The 19,110-nt window shown below is 43.2% G+C and overlaps 1 protein-coding gene across 1 annotated transcript in view; it reads left to right on the top strand.

Annotated features, from left to right (window-relative positions):
- The first annotated feature begins 922 nt into the window (after positions 1-922).
- FBXO42 (F-box protein 42) overlaps positions 923-19,110 on the top strand; it is a 97,585-nt gene continuing 79,397 nt past the window's right edge. Inside the window, exon 1 of the mRNA XM_065421245.1 lies at positions 923-936. The gene's annotated coding sequence lies outside the window, so the exon portion shown is untranslated. The remainder of the gene's footprint in view (positions 937-19,110) is intronic.

Below are 19,110 nucleotides of genomic sequence, written 5' to 3'. Positions count from 1 at the left end.
CGGGAGGGTGGGAGGGGGGTGATCTGGGGGGAATGGGCCTGCATGCTTCTTGGGGACAGGGTCTCTATGCAGGATGCGGCTGAGCTAGTCAAGGGCCCGGCTAAACGATGCACCCAGGGTAGGGTGCAAAGGGCTGGGGGACAGGGCCTGCAATGACACGTTCCCTAGTCTGCAAATGACCTTCCAAACATGGCGCCCAGCATTGGCACTCTCCCTCCATAACTGCCCTTGTCAACATGGCGCCCACCCCTTCCACGCCCCGCTTCGATTGCCCTTCCCAATATGGTGGCCGCATTCGTACTCTTCAGTGACCTTTCCAATATGGCGCCCTTCCTTGCCCTCATGCTCGACCAACATTTGCCTTTCTCAACATGACAGCAACACCCTTTCCTGTGCGAAAACTGCCCTTCCAAATATGGCGCTCAGCCTGCCCTTCTTTCGTTGACCTTCCAATCATGGCGCCTGTTCTTTTTCATTTGTGTCCCTGCTGGGACTGCCCTTTATGGCTACTCGTTTTCTCCCTGCCACTGCCATTCCCAATATGGTGCCAGGTTTGGTTAAACCTTCCTACAGGCCTGTTTCCCAGCTGTGTAACCTCCCCAATATGGCCCCCAGACTGGTCCCCTTTGCGTGACCTTCTCAGTATGGCGCCTTTCCCGTCCCTCTTCTCACGTGACCTTCTGAACCCGATTTCCGCCGCTCCCATGTCACGTGACCTGGCCGGCGCGCGCCTGCGCTCCCCCTCCCGGCTGGACTGGAGTGGTGGTGGCTGCGATGCTGCCGAGCGGAGTGAAGATGGCGGCGGCCGAGGGCGGCTCGGGCTCCCGGTGCCCGCTGCTCTGAGGGGGGTTGGGCAGCGCGGCTGCGGAGCAGGGGGAAGGGCCCCGGCTCCCGCCTTTACCCGGGCCCTGCAGAGAGCGAGGCGGCGGCGGGGAGGTGAGTCCCGCCGGGGGGGGCGGAGCGCCGGCCCGGGACGTGGGGGAGGGGGCCCGGCCGGGGGCGACTGGCGGGGCCCGAGAGCCAGTGCGGGAGGGAGGTGCCCCCGGGGCTGCGGATGGGAGGGGGTAGGGTCCCCACGACGGTGAACCCCCCAACTGTGTGGTGGGGGAGGGGATAGGCTCTCTAGAGCGGGGGACCCCCATGTGTGTAAGGGGGGCTGGGAAGCTGCCCCTGGGGCCCTGAGAAGGGAGGTAATTCCTAAACTTGGGGTGGGGGGAAGGGAAGGAAGAGAAGCTCTGCTTGGGGGGGCTGGGGTGGGAAGAACCCCTAAGCTCCCGGCCCCCAAACCAGGCTCTGATTTAGGGGAGTGGAAACCTGGAGCAGACGTGTCCTCTCCGCGCTTGGGGGGTGGGGAGGGGTCTGAGGCTTTATGTGCCTCCTACTGCCCCCAGGTCGGGGGGGATGGGATGGGCTTGCAGGCTCTCAGCAGGGCTCAGAGAGAGGAGGTGATTGTGGAAGCACCTGCAATGTTCTCTGGTGTTTCCCAAAGAGGAACTAGCTCTGGGGTGTGTTCAGGAAAGACCTGTTCTGCTCTGGTGTGAAGGTGCCTGCTTTTAGGGAGGGAGGTCTGGAAGGGGGGATTAAACAGCAAATCCGGGGACGAGAGTTGGAGACACTGCTCATCCCATTTGTTAGAGAAGAGTTTTGAGTTCTCTGTGTCTAACGAAAGCTGTTTATTTTTGCTGTCTTTGATACAATGCTGATGAAGGAGTTACACTCCAGATTACACACCGCAGCTCCTGCCAAAACCTGGTCAGTCAAGAGTAGTCTACATATAAGGCATGATTCTTTAAGTTTCTATTTTGATTGCTTTGCTGAAGGGAAGGATGGTTCTGCTCCAGCATAGCATAGTGCTTGTGTGAGGAACAATTGCGCTAAGATTCCCATTTGCTTTCTTTTTATTATATTACTCACTAAACACTAACTTCTGAGAGGATGTCGCAACTTCACCATTTTAGGAATAAGGAAAAAGCTTGTTCCTTTTCTCAGTATATTCATTGTTTGGGATATCCTTAGCGAGAGCACATTCTGAGAACAGGGATTTCTTCCAATACATTCTGTTTTTGTGAAGGGCATTAAACCCTGATTGTACTAATGTCTTGGGACAGCCAAAGCTGTCATAAAATTGGGATTTCATTAAAAAACACAAACTTCAGCAATGCAGCACTAAGCATGAATTTCAGGTAACACAGATCCAGACAATCAGGATTGAGAACTTGTGTTCACTTGTAATCTTTTTCATAACAAGGCTGGTGTTATAATGAAGCCGCCAGTAGAAATGGCATTTGATATGTATAAAAATAAAGATGAGTCCAAATAAAATATTTTGGATCAATGGAGAACTTGGTGTGAATTCAGAAATCTAAACTAGGCTCTGCATTTTGTGCCTTGGGTCTCTGTGGTAATATATATGTTGGATTTAGGAAGCTTACATTGTGTTAATGCTAGTGGTGAACTGACACCAAGTTGGGGGGAGGGGAAGGGGGTGTAACGCAACTCCCATCTTTTCATGTACTGTGTATTTATAAAAAGAACAGGAGTACTTGTGGCACCTTAGAGACTAACAAATTTATTAGAGCATAAGCTTTCGTGGGCTACAGCCACAAGTACTCCTGTTCTTTTTGCGGATACAGACTAACCCGGCTGCTACTCTGAAACCTGTGTATTTATACCTGCCTACTGTATTTTCCACTCCATGCATCTGATGAAGTGGGTTTTAGCCCACGAAAGCTTATGCCCAAATAAATTCCTTGTCTCTAAGGTGCCCCAAGGACTCTTCATTGTTTTTGCTGATACAGATTAACCTGGCAACCCCTCTGAAACCTATAACGTAAACAGCAAGAGATGGTAGCATGGGTATTACTTTACATTATCCACTTTCTCTGGCTTTCTTCTGGGAGTCTGGTTCGCTGGTGATATTCGTGAAGAAGGGCTTTTTGTTAGAACGATGAACTGAATAGTATTACTTCAGTGGAATTGTCTCAAAATGCATAGCTCTTACGAGGGTTAGTTACATTGTATTGCTGTAAGCAAGATGGAACCAAGCCTCTCTGCCTGATGTATTTTGCACCGTGGAATTTAAGTTTGAAAACCTAACATATTCCATCTCTGAGAGTAGATGACTTTTTTTCATGGCCTCCGAGGCTGAGAGTGGAACCTTGGCACCTTGCATTCCTGATTTGGTGATCCGATCTCTGCTGTTGGAGGTGTTGGGAAAGGAATGAAAGGAAGCCTGACTGTATTGAAATGTGTGTGTCTGTAGTATATGGTATCTGTTTGTTGTAACTATTTCCTGCTTACAAACTAACCCAATTGTGGGACTTCTGTTGTGAGGCTTGGTTAATGCCTATTGATGGGCATATCATTTGCATTAAAATGGTTTCAGTTATAGTGAGAATTGTTTATACTGCAGGCCAATAAATGGTGGAACCTTGCAAAAGAAACGCTGTTTATTTGGCTAGAGAAAAAACAGATTTGATCTGGGCATGGTCCTTTCTAAAGGAGTGGTTGATTGCACTTGAGATACCAGTACTAACCTAAATTCTAAACCGAAGAGTAGCAGTATTCAGCCTTTAAGAGCCTCCTTGCCATCTAATGGCACCACAGAGCTGGAAAGAATCAGTATACGATGCCCCAGTATTGTATGCATTATGAAGTCACATCTATATGATGACATTGCATTGTCATGACAAACTGATGCAACATCACAATACAATGATTATAATCAGGGCATGAAAAACTTACCTGACGTGCTAATCAGAAGACTAAACCTGTTAGCTAGATGCCATGGTTCAGGGACAGTACGTTGATGAGAAGCGATATCCTAACCCAGCTTCTGGGGAAGGAAGGATGCTGGGATTCTTACTAGGGTTTTGTCCCTGGACCTTACTTGGGGAAGGGTAGGGACCTCTTTCTTAATAAGAGATTACATTGTAGCATACAATAGTGATAGTTTTCAGTGCTGTGTGCGCCATTTCTCTCTCATACGCTGTAAAGGCAGCAGGTATAATAGTAAAACAAACTGAGCTTTCTATCATCCGCCTTTACTGTCTCTTGATAAATAAACTCTCTTGCTAGCACTCAAATTGTCAACTTCAATAATGGATTTTTCCATTCTCAGAATTCAATAAAGTTGTAAAAGAACCTTTTTAAAGAATGAGGCTCATGCGCAAAGTGGACACACACATTGTAGCTGTGGTTAAAATACAATATCTCAGATCATTCATTGGTAGTAAGGAGCCTGGATTAAATTTTACTTGGAGGATTTTTGGTAATTGGTATTAGAGGATACTACTTCCACTATTTTTGTTTGAATTGGGGCATTTGTTTCTGTTTTTTGTTGGTGAGGTGCATTTGGCAGTCCTTTCGTTAGAATATTAAAACAGTCTGGCTCTGTATTTAGTTTGAGTTTCTTTCCATATGTTTAATGGAAAGAGTGACACGAACTGTAGTTGGCAGGGGACAAGGTACACATTTCGTGTGGAGAGAGGAGGCTTATTATCAGCTCATTCCCAGAATATGAATGTTTTTTTTTTTTAAATGTGTGTGTTTAAAACTTCAATAAACTTAAATTGTACTTTAGTCAGCTGAGGTAATTGCCAATTTTTGCTGCTTCCACAGCTTGTGACCTAGGGTTGCTTACCAAGGTTACCAGTCTATATAAACACACCTTTGTGGCAGTGTGAAGTTTTTCCCCCCTGTATTTGGTTATTAGAGAAATTTGTCAGAAGATAGGTTTCAAAGTAGCAGCAATGTTAGTCTGTATCCGCAAAAAGAACAGGAGTACTTGTGGCACCTTAGAGACTAACAAATTTATTTCAGCATAAGCTTTCGTGGGCTACAGCTCACTTCTTCAGAAGATATTGATTCATGTCTCTAACAAATTTATAAAAAGAACAGGAGTACTTTTTGCAGATACAGACTAACACGGCTGCTACTCTGAAACCTAACAAATTTATGACATTAATAAACACTGATGAATTTCATAGTCCCATTGGCTTTTAAAAGACAACATCTTTCTGATATTGGACATGGGCTTAAGAAAACAAAGTTTGGCATATTGTCTCAAATAGTTGAATTTAAATTTCCTTTCCAAAATACTTACATATAGCCCAGTGAGACATCTGTATTGTTGTTAAAGTGACAATACTGGGCTTGGTATTGTGCAAGATGCAGAAAATATTGTCGCTGCCCATAGGAGTTTACAATCTAAAGTGCCATGAATGTCCTAGAGCTTCAGTTCATTCCCATTAGATTGTTTTGTGGTATGTCCTCTTCCCTAGTTTGCTAGAAACCATTGATATGTGTGCTCCTCTAGCATGGAGATGGACACCACCCAAATGCCTGTAAATACAAATTTGAATTTACCTCCCATCTAATGTGAATTGAAGTATGATTTATACTCCAACAGTCTGTATTGCTTCACATGACTTGGATGCGTTTTAAAATGTTTGTCTGGTTTTTGTCCTGTGAAGTTCCTGAGTTCCATAGTGGACTGGGCATTCATTGGTTTTAGGTGGGTTCTTAGTGTTACCTGAATTAATTTTTGCTTGCTTGTGCTATGTTTGTAACTGTACCCCCTCTGGCCGTGATCTTGTCAGATCTAATAAGATCAGTAGTGTTAATCTGGTCATTACTTTGACAAGGGGCTTCTAAGGACAGCCCAGAGTTCTGCAGGAAATCGTGTTGGACTCAGAGAGGAAGGTGTTACTTAGTGAGTCAGTACTGAACCAGTGCCATAGCATGATGTGTGGAGGTACTATGCTGATTGTGTACTGGAAGAGATGTAAAAGCAAGGTCTTGCTGTGAAAGTCATTTTTCGCAGTGGTAAGGATATACACCCTGATGTCTTGGCAAAATTCAAATTTGGTAGGTGTACATTCTGCCTAATTAAAATACCCTCTGTGGGTTGAAAAAATATTAATTTTGCTGGCACAGAAGGGATATACTGTCTTAGAGGTGGATGCATTTCATTACATATGTTCACCCACCTACTAGTATTCAAAGTGATTTGGGATCCTTCAGGATAAAAGCCACTGCATAAGCATAAAGTTTCTCTATGAAAGGTAGGGACTCTTTATTAAATATGTCTGAATGTGAAAAAGCAGCAAATCCATCTTTCTGTGTACTGATCAGAAAAACATGTACTGGATTCAGGTGCCAAATTTTGTAAGTGCTTAAACAGTGATATTTTGTTTGCCGGGGGGCCTGGTACTGTCCATTTCTAAACTTTTATCACACTGGAATTGAGACTAGGCACCATGAAAGAGGTGTTTTATAATGTGTCCAAAGTCCTCAAACTGCTCCTGTTTTAAATCATAACAAATTCTTACACACTTCTAGTGTACAGGGGGAACTATGATAATACAGGTTTCATTTGTTTTTATAAATTTTTGTGAATACCCTTGTACTGAAATTTTCAATTCTTTTCTCTGTGAACTCCCAGTCACAAAGAAAGGGGCTGTTTGCATTTGGAAGATGAACCTTCTTTGAAAGGCTTAATTCTTTAGAAATAAGCTATATTTTTAGAAGGCCATTGGTTTACTCCTCTGACTGATGTTCTGTGTGATCTGACTCAAATTCTAACGAGGCTTTTGCTTGTGTGAATTATGGTGGTAAGATTTTTTTTTTTTTTTTTTAGACACAAGTGGATGGAAAATCACTAGTCTTTAAGTGTCTCTTGGTTGCTTTGTCAGTTAAATTTATTTGTTTAGAAAAGGAAGGTGTCTGTGTTACATTTGAGTAAATACATTTACAGACAAGTGGCAGTGGCTTTTTTACCCTTTTTACATGTTCCAGTCTATGGAGTCAAGTATATGAGCTAAAATTATGTAGATTAAAGGTAGCAGTTCAAGGGGTAAGTGGGAAGTTAAATTTTCTGTCTTGGTGAATTTGTACTGTACCCCTTCCCCACTCTTAGACCCCCCCCAATCTGCTTCACTCTGGGGTAGCTCGATGATTGTAGTAACAAACCATTATGAATTTGTAACTGTAGAAGCCCACTTGAGTGTGATGATTCTGGGCCAAGCATTAGCCTGTTCCGGGAGTACCAGAAAGTGTAACTCCGAGACCTATAAACTGTGTAGCAGGTGTGCGGGCTGTCTCCTGTCACTGATGCCTGTTTCAGAGAACATCTTTGACTCTTGGACTACAAACTTTTTAGATCATGTGCTGTTGTGTGCTATTAGACGTTGTCCTGTTTCGTCCCAGAGTTGATGAAATGATCCCACATATATAGGTCATTTTGATTGTAGCCTCCTGATCACCCTGCCTTTCTAACAATGGGGAGCTAGGAGTCAGGAGATCTAGTTTCTAGTTCTCCGTGCACCCTGGTTTGCTTCAGTTGAGCACTCTGTAAAATGGGGATACTTTGTGAACTCTTGAAAGATCTTTGGATGAAAAGTGCTAAATAAATGCAATAGAAGACCAAAAGTTAATTATTGAATTTGCCAATAGCCCGAGTAATTTATTTGTAGTATTCTTAAAAAAAAAAAAAAAAAAAAAATTCTCAGTGTGTTGCCTTTATAGGACATTTTGCTAAAATGTTATAAAAGTAATCTAAACAAAAACAATTCTGAAAATAGTTGAAAGACAGGAGAGAGAGAGAGAGAGAAGCAATATATACTTGTCCAACTTGTTTGTTACATCTTTCCTCTTTTGACAAATCTAATTAGAGAAAACGAGCTATTGTAAAACTCAGAATCCGTAAATTACTAATGAGAACTAGTGACCTGAAGAATAGCTCTGTGTGGCTCAGAAGTTTGTCTTTCTCCCACCATCAGAAGTGGATCCAATAAAAGATAGCTCACACACCCTGTCTCTCTCAACAATCTAACTAGAAATTTAATCTGTGAATTGTCTCTAGTATTGTACTGAAGCTGGATGTTTGTACTTAACTTTAATTTCACATTTTTGTAGATTTGGATTGTGTTGTTCTATTAACGGGCCAGTCATTTCTTGACCTGTCTTAGTCACGGGGCTGCTTGTGTTTTTCTCATTGTCCTATCCTCCTCCCTCGTATGTGTGTAAAGATCTGATATAAACCTTAATGTCAGATCTGTCCATGCATGTGCCTGATCACAGGGGAATCCAGAAAAAATTACCACCTCATAATGCGGAATAGCCATTGTATCCCCTATAACTCACCACCCTTAGGGCCAATTTGTTGTACTCTTCATCTTTGTATGATGTTTGGCTGGCTAGTGAGCTAACGGGGGTGGTACTTATCCTTCTCGTCCCCATCTGCATTACGTCCTTAAGAATCCAAATGAATCACTTTTGACTTGCCTAAAGTATATCAACACTCCAAATGAAACCAGTGTTCCTTCTGAATCCTGTTTACAGAGCTGCTTTTCCTCCTGCATGCGTGTGTAGAAATACCATTGCTAGTCATGTAAGAAACATCATTTTTTAGCAGCCTTAAACCTCTAGCACTAGAAGTTTTAGCTCTTCCAACTTCTTTCGCTAGTGCAGAGTTTATTGATGGTTAGCATAAGGGATTCCAGACTGCCAGCTACAGAATTAATGGTAGCTTGGCAGGATTTTGATATGTAAGTAGAAATGTTGCCTTACAAGTCAGTCCAATATTTGTTAAATCGTAGTTTGACTGTTGTAGGGACACATGGTGCAGTCATAATTACATGCATCCAATGTCCCTGCAACAGTGTACTTGCCTAGTGCATATAGACCCCAATGAAGAGATGCAAAATATCTTCCCTTCTGAATTGCAGTATACTAAATACGTGTAATTTTTTATTTACAGATTAGCGATCCAAGTATTTATTGCTTCTTTGCGCTCCCTGGTCATATCATGAATGAGAATGCCAGTGACACATGCTGACACATTTGAATTTACATGTTAAACCCCTTTGCTCAACGGGAAGGCAAACATTTGAGTTCTCTGCAGAGTTCTGTACTTACCTTTCTCATATTGGAATCCACCAACCTTTCAGATTTTGCTTATTGTGTTTTTGTTTTTAGTTTAGTCCTAACTGTTCTCAGTTAACTGTCAGAAATATCAAACGAGCTCTCACAAATAGTGGAGTATTCATTTTAATATTTAGAGAGGCAGTGTCGTAGTTTATTAAGCACAGGTTCGGGAGCCAGAAATCTCTGAAATTCTAATCCCAACTCTGTCAGCAACTTGCTGTGAGACTCGGCTTCCTCAGGTTCCTTATCTACAAAATGGAGTTAGTTACCACAGTGAAATGTACAGAGTTAGGCAGTGGAGTACCCACTGTCTGAATGCTGTTGGAATTTATAATAAAAATATTATTTATGAACGAACTTACGTTAACTTTTTTTTGTAATTGAACAGCAGGTTTATACATACAAAATGCTGTCTTTGAATGCAGTGTGGTTTTTTAATAATACACTTTTGGTGTCATAAATTTTTTTCGAATTAGAAACTGAAAATTATACATGCTAGTGGTTTGTTGCATTAGTTTTGTCAGCTAAAAGAAGTAGTGCTTTTAAAAAAAAAGCCTTGTGTGTAGAAAACCCCCCGAGGTGGTGATTCCATCCTCCTTTATCCTGGTCAATATGAAATTGAATGTTAGTAGGTGGTTAACATTGTACTAACTGATTTTTGTCGTCCTTTCCTTTGTAGCATGAAAGCTGAATGTGGCTCTCAACCTTTCCAGACCTACTGTACCCCTTTCAGGAGTCTGATTTGTCTTGCGTACTCCCAAGTTTCACCTCACTTAAAAGCCACTTGCTTACAAAATCAGACATAAATATATGTCACAGCACACTATTACTGAAAAATTGCTTACTTTCTCATTTTTACCATATAATTCTAAATCCATTGGAATATAAACATTGTACTTATATTGAACAATGTAAGCAAGTCGTATGAAATGTTAGTTTGTACTGACTTCTCTAATGCTTTTTATGTAGACTTGTAAAACTAGGCAAATATCTAAATGAGTTGATGTACTTCTGCATACCCCCAGGGGTATGGATACTCATGACTGAGAACCAGTGACCTAGTTCATATAACGTGATTCATGGGATCTATGTGGTTATGATTAACCAAGTGGATGTCATGAAGCATCTTTTTAGGACAAGCTTGGTTAGTGGGTAGGGCTACCATATGTCCGGATTTCCCCGGACATGTCCGGCTTTTCGGTCTATAAATAGCCGTCCGGGGGGATTTAAAAAAATCTAAAAATGTCCGGGATTTCCCCCCGGTTGGCTATTTATAGACAGAAAAGTGGCGGCCAAGCGCCGCTGGGCACCCAAAGCCCCTTCCCGGCTCCCCCCATCCCCTGCAGCCTTACCACGCTGTCCAGCCCCGTAGCTGTCTTTCCCCTCCTCCACTCCCCTGAACGCTCCGCCCACCTGCTCCTCCCCCTCCCCTGCTTCCCGCGAATCAGATCTTCGCGGGAAGTCTGAAAAGAAGCAGGGGCAAGCGGGAGGCAGCAGCAGGTAAGCTGGGGTGGGGGGGCGCAAGGAGGAGAGCTCTGGGGAGGCGCGGCCCTGGCCCCGGTTCCGGCCGAGCACCCCCGGCCCGGCTCGGGCCCCAGCAGCGCCGGCTCGGGCCCCAGCAGCGCCGGCTCGGGCCCCAGCAGCGCCGGCTCGGGCCCCAGCAGCGCCGGCTCGGGCCCCAGCAGCGCCGGCCCGGCCCCAAGCCCCGCAACCCCGGCCAGAGTGCAACCCGATTCCTGGGCTCTTTAAAGCCGGCCCTGGTCAGGGGACAGGGAGGGGGGGTTGGATGGGTCGGGAGTTTGGGGGGAGGCTGTCAGGGGGGCAGGGGTGTGGAGAGGGGTTGGGACAGTCAGGGACAGGGAGCAGGGGAGGTTAGATGGGTCTGGGGTTCTGGGGAGGCTGTCAGGGGGGCAGGGGTGTGGAGAGGGGTTGGAACAGTCAGGGACAGGGAGCAGGGGGGGTTAGATGGGTCTGGGGTTCTGGGGGGGCTGTCAGGGGGGCAGGGGTGTGGAGAGGGTTCGAGGCAGGCAGGTAGCAGAGGGGGTTGGATGGGTCAGGAGTTCTGGGGGTCCTGTCAGGGGGCGGGGAGCAGTTGGATAGGGCATGGGAGTCCCCGGGGGTCGGTCTGGGGGCGGGGGTGTGAATATGGGGTGGGGGTGTGGATAAGGGTCGGGGCAGTCAGGGGACAGGTAGGGTCGTAGGGGGTTCTCAGGAGGGGGCAGTCAGGGGACAAGAAGCAGGGCGGCTTAGATAGGGGGTGGGGTCCTAGGGGGCAGTTAGTGGCAGGGGTCCCGGGGGGGCAGTCAGGAGACAAGGAGCGGGGGGGGTTGGGGGTTCTGAGGGGGGCAATCGGGGTGGGAAGTGGGAGGGAGTGGATGGGGGTGGGGCTAGAGCGGGGCTCCCCCCCCCCCCCCCGTGTCCTCTTTTTTGCTTGTGGAAATATGGTAACCCTATTAGTGGGTCACAGTTCTTAATGGTATATAGTATAGAATAAACCATTAATCTGAGTGGATATGAATCGTATACAGAGGAGAATATCTGGTGCAGGTGCTAAAATGGTATTGTCCATGACAAACTAGTATTACCTAGATTTTTATGCCATAGCTGCTAAGCAGAAAGATCATTGCAATAGCCAACTCTTCAAAGCAGTGCATTCAAACAGCTTTAGAGATTGATTAAATGCTGAACCTTTCCTTTGCTTTTGCAGCAACTGTTCTTTTTGATGGTAAGTGACATGGCATTCCAGATACTCTTCCTACCTTCAAATTAAATGTCTCAAGGCTCCTTGTCACGTGAATTTCTTAATCAACATTGCAAGCTGGGTAATGGAGCATCATGGTTCTTAAGATTAGGATGCAGTATAATTTTGCTTTGTTGTAAATACAGAACTTGCATCTCTACAAACATCCTTCGTTAAGTGTATGCATGCTTATTCAGAGACTAGTAGAACTAGAAACGGAAGATTTGGGTGTGGAGTGAAGCAGCATATACTGCTCCCAGTAACCCTAACTTTGGCCTGCAGTTTGTGCTGAAAACTACTTTTATTGAGGATTTGAACTGGTTCTCAGAGGCTAGGCATGAATCTGGTGGATACTTGTCAGAAATCTGAACTTTATTGACGTCTCAGTCATACCAGTACACTTACTTGAAGCTGCAATTAATTGCTTGACTTTGAGCATTAAAAAAGTGTACAAATATTAATTACTAATTACTTTTCTTTCCTCAAACCTCCATCATCCTTCTAGACAAAGCTATATCCGCCTCCATACTCCATTTACTGTACAAAGTCAGATGACCGTTTGTCTTAATTTCTCTCTCATTTCGTTTTTATTGAATGACTGTGTCCCTAAGGTTACTCTGTGGAACTCGGGCTCTCTCAGCTGTTACTGGAACTCAGCATTAGGCCGGTTTTTATCTTTCTGAAATTAAGGTTTTGAGGCACAGGCCTTGATGGCAGGAACTGGGGGCAAATTTCCAATATACAAAAGGAAACCGTTATTTTTTTTAAAAGTATCCCTGTAAGTTTTTCATGTATATAATTCCTGACTTAATGTTCCCAACTATAAAAGCTGTTTTTGGTGTTAAGGGTGCAGTACCCAGATGGTCAGTGTTTTCCTTTTGTGTTTGTTTTGTTTCCTTGTGGCCTGTTGAAATTTCATGAAGCAGGTGCAATCTAGCAGGATCTTTCCAGTCCCAGAATGCTGCCAACTGTATGGAATTGTCACTCCGGATGGGCTGCTGCTTTACTGTCAGAACAAGTGTAATTGACACGTGGTTATCTCCCTGACCTTGTGTGACAATGCAGTCCTCTTGCACTCTTTTCACTTGGTGTTTTGCAGCATTAACCCCTTTCTTTCATTGTCATTAATTTAAACACGGATGTCCTGCTGCTGAATTAATGCTGTCATGCAAATAACTAGTCTTTTTTTCAACTTGGAAATTCTTGTATTACTGCTGTGACCGGACGTAATATACCAGTTGTATATTTTCTCAGACAACTCTTCTCCTTTGCTTCTGTCCTCATTTTTTCCTTGCATGTGGCTCTCAAATCTTACCTTCTATAATCTTTTTGTCCTGCTCCATTACATGCTTCGTGATTATTTCAGTGCTTGCTTAACTTGACCCCATTATTGGCAATTCCTGTGACTGTTGTTTTCTTGGTTCCCTTTCATCTGTCCCATGTGCATGATCAACTCTGTTTGGTTAATGCCATCTGATGCTCGTTGTTAGTCTGGTTTTTCACTTTGATCTATCCAAATACATAGTTATTCAGATTTACCACCTGTCCATTTGGACTACACAGGTTCACTTTTACACCACTCATAAATATTCTTTTGGCAGTTTAAAAAAGGAGAAATTGTGTTTGCCCTCCATTTTCCAGGTCTGCGTCAGTTCTTTTAAAAAAATCTGGTTTATACAGCAAATAAAGTTTTCAAAATTAGGATTAAATCCAAAAACATTTATCAAAATAAATAAATAATTCCCATGTGGCCAGTTGCCATTTTACCTGTGCTGTGTATTTGGTGGTTGGCTAGCTTAAATATAAACAGTCTTCAGATGACCATTTGAGGATCAGATAGTATTTCCACGTATTTAAAAAATTAGGGAAGATCCTAAATTAACAGTATGGCTCATGTATTGTGTTGCTCCTGCATGAGATCTCTCAAGTAGCACGTGTGTGTGTTTGATTAGCTCCTTGAAGAAACTATAACCTTTTGCATAAAATCCCCAAATGCGGTCGTTCACCTGATTTGTTAAACCCGAATTCCAAAAAGTAAACCTTGAAAATGAACGTCTTTGCTTATTGAGAATTTTTACCTTCATCTCCCATCCCTTGCTGATGTTCATTGTCAATTAGTCTATGCTCTCCTTGATGCACAATTTGGCTTTGTGCATCTGGGGGTTGGAGTTGCGGGGGAGGGACGCTGAAGAGTAATGTACTGGCTACAGGGGTAGGACAGAAGAGTCTATCAAACCTAGGGGTCAGTCATGTGAGTACCTGTTTCATAGTTTGTATTGGAAACAGTGGTTCATATTGATCAGGTGGTGGTAGTACAGGAAAAAAATCCTTTATTATAGTAAAAAAAATATATTAATATGCTACAAGTGGCTGTCTACTGCAATGTAGCTGGAAAAAGCAGCCTCGAACATACCTGGGTTGCTTTAAATCAACTCCACAGTTCCTGTTTTTCCTCAGCAAAAACATTTTCAGAGTAATTATCCCTGCAAAAAGTATATTAATTAGTCAAATATAGGGATATTGTATTTTAAGACAACACTGAACCAATTAGTCTAATAAAAATTTGCAAACATAGCCTCTGTTTTATGACTCTTATTAGTACTACACACAAAGCTCTCTCGGTTCTAGAAGTGTAGCATATGTCTCCCTAATGGCATAACTGTAGGCTTGATTTTATGCATCTAAAACCTACACGCAAGTTGATCAGGTTTAGTGGTCTTTGTAGGTTAAAAAATAATTTCAGACACCACAAAGAGGAACAATCCTGCATAGTAACCTTGAGAGTTGACCTCTAAACAGTGGATTTAATTTTAATTTACTAGTACAACTTCACATGCTCTGCAATCCAATATCCTGAGAAAGGAGTTGAGCTCTATTTATTTAAAATATCTAACTGACATGTCTTGTAGCCTTTCTCAAATGTGAACTGGGTTCTTGGTAATGATTCATTTTAGGCACTTTTGGAAAGACACCCACATTCTTGCTGACGTTCCACAATTTGTTCTGTACAAACTCTGTACCACCATCAAAATAAAAGCATTGTACTCTGTCCTCCACTTATATTCGGATTGGAAAAAAGTCTACTTATCTTCTTAAATCTTCCAATACATTCTGAAGCCTGAAAGCCATCTCTTTGCTAACTTGTGTCCTTTCCTCCTTTTTCATTTGGCGAGCATGCACTTCCCCTTTTATTTCTGATGGAGCTGAAATCAACCAACTTTTTTTTTTGCCCTAGGAAAGCACAGCTCTCAAAGTAGTTTTAGTTAACAGCTGATTCAGAGCCAGCAGAGGGAGCACGGGAGCAAAAACATTTCCTGTGTGCTTTCCACTAGAATAACAGTGTCTGCTCAGTCTCATCAAGAGCTATGCATTTAAAAAACAAATCCAGATACTTAGGTCTTGTCTGCACATGGAGTTGTTCCTGATTAACTTTCAAAGTGGTTTAAGTTAAACAGGAGCAAGGCACTTATTCCAGAATAAGTGTTCACATATGGCGTTAATCTGCAGCATGTGCCCACAAAAGACTCCAGAGAATTGGTCCACTAGATTTGAACCATTTCAAAATAGGGTCAAATTTGTATCTAAATTACTTGAATGTCCTTTTTTTAATTCAGATTACACAGTTTGTGCCAATTCCAAGCTTCATTTATATTTGGCTCAGTCAGCCTGGATAGAATATCTTTGAGTGGTTTAATCAGATTTGATAGCTGGAACTGTGGAATACACTCTTGATCTCAGTCAGGATTTTAGTCCTGTAGTTAGGTGGGCCACCCAGTGGGAATCCTGCCCAACACACAGATTACTGACCCAGCTTTGTAACTATTTGACCTGCAGGCAAATGTATTTAATGCAGAGTGTGATTGATCCAAAGCTTGTTGGGCTAACAATATGCATTGCGAACTTCAGCAATACCTAATTACATGCCATAGAACAATTCCTTTAGTGCTGTTGTTGTCTATTATGACAGCTCTTCTAGGAGAGTTTTCTCCACTTGATTTTAAATAGGTTTAAAGAATAAAACTAGCATGCAAGCAACTTCAAGTAGTGATAAGGCTATGAAACAAAACCGAAAAATCCATCAAATTTATTTGTGAAAGATATTTTATAGTGTGCCTAGGTATTAAAGGTCTAAATTAATTTTATGCAGCATGCTGTATATGCAAAAATATGTGGAGAGGGGCTAGGACTGAATGTCCGCTGTGGATGTAAAAGCTTTTGTTTTTTAGCTTTTTGCCTGAGTGTTTGCAGTAATATTTTACCAACTTTTGTTTTAAAGATTCTGGTATCTGACTGTGTTTTCAGTTTGTCACCAGAATTTGGTGATGGAATCAATTTTAATATGTACGGTTGGGTTATGCTCAATATCTTCAATGATTTAGATCAGCGGTTCTCAAACTTCATTGCCCCAAGACCCCCTTCTGACAACAAATTACTACACAATCCCAGGAGGAGGAACCAAAGCCTGAGCCCATTCGAGCCCGGCCGCCCTGGGTGGGGGGCCAAAGCCATAGCCCACTGGCTTCAGCTTTGGGAGGGGCGCCTGTAACCTGAGCCTCGTTGCCCATGGTGAAGCCCTCGGTCTTCAGCATCAGCCCAGGGCGGTGAGGCTCGGGCTTCAACTTCGTCCCCAGGTGGCGGGCTTGGGTTTAGGCTTTGGACCCAGGCCCCAGCAAGTCTAATGCCAGCCCTGGCAACCCCATTAAAATGGGGTCTCGACCCACTTTGGGCTCCCAACCCACAGTATGAGAACCGCTGATTTAGATAATGGCATAGAGAGTACACTTATAAAGTTTGTGGATGATACCAAGCTGGGAGGGGTTGCAAGTGCTTTGGAGGATAGGATTCAAATTCAAAATGATCTGGACAAACTGGAGAAATGGTCTGAAGTAAATAGGATGAAATTCAATAAGGACAAATGCAAAGTACTCCACTTAGGAAGGAACAATCAGTTGCACACATACAAAATGGGAAATGACTGCCTAGAAAGGAGTACTGTAGAAAGGGATCTGAGGGTCATGGTGGATCACAAGCTTAATATGAGTCAACAGTGTAACAGTGCTGCAAAACAAAGCAATCCTCATTCAGGAATGTTGCAAGCAAGACACAAGAAGCGATTCTTCCACTCTACTCCACGCTGATTAGGCCTCAACTGGAGTATTGTGTCCAGTTCTGGATGCCACTTTTCAGGAAAGATGTGGACAAACTGGAGAAAGTCTGGAGAAGAGCAGCAAAAATGATTAAAGGTCTAGAAAACATGACCTATGAGGGAAGATTGGAAAAAAATGGGTTTGTTTAGTCTAGAGAAGAGAAGACTGAGTGGGGACATAAGTTTTCAAATACATAAAAGCCTTTTACAAAAAGGCATGAGAAAAATTGCTCCTGTTAACCTCTGAGGATAGGACAAGAAGCAATGGACTTAATTGCAGCAAGGATGGTTTAGATTGGACGTTAGGAAAAACTTCCTAACTATCAGAGTGGTTAAGCACTGGAATAAATTGCCTAGGGAGGTTATGGAATTTCCATCATTGGAGATTTTTAAAAGCAGGTAAGACAAACACCTGTCAGGGATGGTCTAGAATCTATAATACTTAGGCCTGGTCTACACTGGGGGGGGGATTGATCTAAGATAAGCAACTTCAGCTACGAGAATAGCGTAGCTGAAGTTGACGTAACTTAGATAGACTTTCCGCACCGTGAGGACGGGAGGTATCAATGGCTGTGGCTCCCCCGTCAACTCCGCTTCCGCCTCTTGCCCTGGTGGAGTTCGGGAGTTGACGGGGAGCGCGTTTGGGGATCGATTTATTGTGTCTAGACGAGACGCGATAAATCGATCCCCAATAGATCGATCGCTACTCGCTGATCCGGCGGGTAGTGTGGACGTACCTTAGTCCTGCCTTGAGTGCAGGGGACTGGACTAGATGACCTCTTGAAGTCCCTTCCAGTCCTATGGTTCTTTGATTTATAACAACACACAGTACAGGACACTGTATAATTGAAATAGGTTTTTACAGGCTTGTATCTGGTGTCCTTTATGTATAGTAATACTGTACTTGTTTTAAAATGTTCAACAGGAAAGAACTACTTATGGAAAACAATTGCTATTGCATGCATTTGAGTTTTACACCTGTGAAACAGCAGGAATCTACACAAATGTTTATTTCATTCTCAAGGTTGTAGATTCCCTTCTTTGGGTATCCTTTTGAAAAGCAGTTAGGGGGAAAAGCTCAACTTCAAACCTCACTCCCAAGGACTCTTGACTGTCCTCTTAGAGCTGGTGGCGATATGAGAGAGCTTATTAAAAACGTCTTCCCAAGCCTCAGTCTGACTCAATCCTATGCAGCCATTTTATGTCTCTGCAGACAAGGGATGTTGCACATCATTCTGTTCCCCAAAGCTCATCACCCCAATGCACATTTTTTAGTCTCGGTGTTCCAGTGCTTTAGCGTTGCAGAAAAATGTCAGATTTGCTAGGTACAGTAGTGTAATGCCCAAATCCCTCTTCCTTTTTCCCACTCTGCTGCTGGACTAAGGTGCTGGAACAGAATCCTACCCTTTTCCTGACAAGTGATATCAGGTGTTTCTTAACATGTTACTGACATTTACTTTAATCACAGTTGTAGTGCTACTCTTCCCTTGTGAATTACCTGGATTTTGCAAAAGAATTCTAGACTCTCCCCAAGGGAAGTGGTTTTCCTTTATTGAGCGCCAGCAATTCAAGGATTGATTTAAATTTTTACACACACATTACAGGATCTCTTCCCTACCTCTCCATCTACCCCAAGATCCCTGACACTCTTAAATATCTATTCTCTCCCTGCTATTCTTCCACCTGTCACTTAGTGCTTAAAACAATTAGTCTCTTAGAACTGTGAACTTATTCCTTGAGTTATATGGAGATATACCTATCTCATAGAGCTGGAAGGGACCCTGAAAGGTCATTGAGTCCAGCCCCCTGCCTTCACTAGCAGGACCAAGTACTGATTTTGCCCCAGATCCCTAGGTGATCCCCTCAAGGATTGAACTCTCTACCCTGGGTTTAGCAGGCCAATACTCAAACCACTGAGCTATCCCTCTCCCCATCCCTCTGTCATGTGTGTTCAGTGCTCTTCACCTGACTCCAGTGGACTTGACAGTCTGTACAATCTGTTTTTGTAAATAGCTTTTCTAGCATATTTTTTACTGAGGAAATAGGATTTGCCCGTTTTAGCACTAAGACAGACAAGTGAAGCTTGGATACCTCCTGTGGTTTTTGGGGTATTGGTGGTGCTAGTGGCACAGGGATAGAATAGGTGAGGGTTGATTATCTTGCTTTGTTATATTCCTAGGCATTTTTCCTTCAGTTCAGTGCTACAGCATTTTGTTTGCTACATAGTATGAGATTATGGTGTGATCTTCCAGGGGGTTGGTTCAAAGAAAAAATAGTACTTGTAGTGCAGGGCAGA

The sequence above is a fragment of the Emys orbicularis genome, chromosome 22 (genome assembly GCF_028017835.1).
Source record: "Emys orbicularis isolate rEmyOrb1 chromosome 22, rEmyOrb1.hap1, whole genome shotgun sequence".
Classification (NCBI taxonomy): Eukaryota; Metazoa; Chordata; order Testudines; family Emydidae; genus Emys; species Emys orbicularis.
Note: the sequence above shows the minus strand (reverse complement) of the source record. Positions and strands in the feature narration are given on the sequence as shown.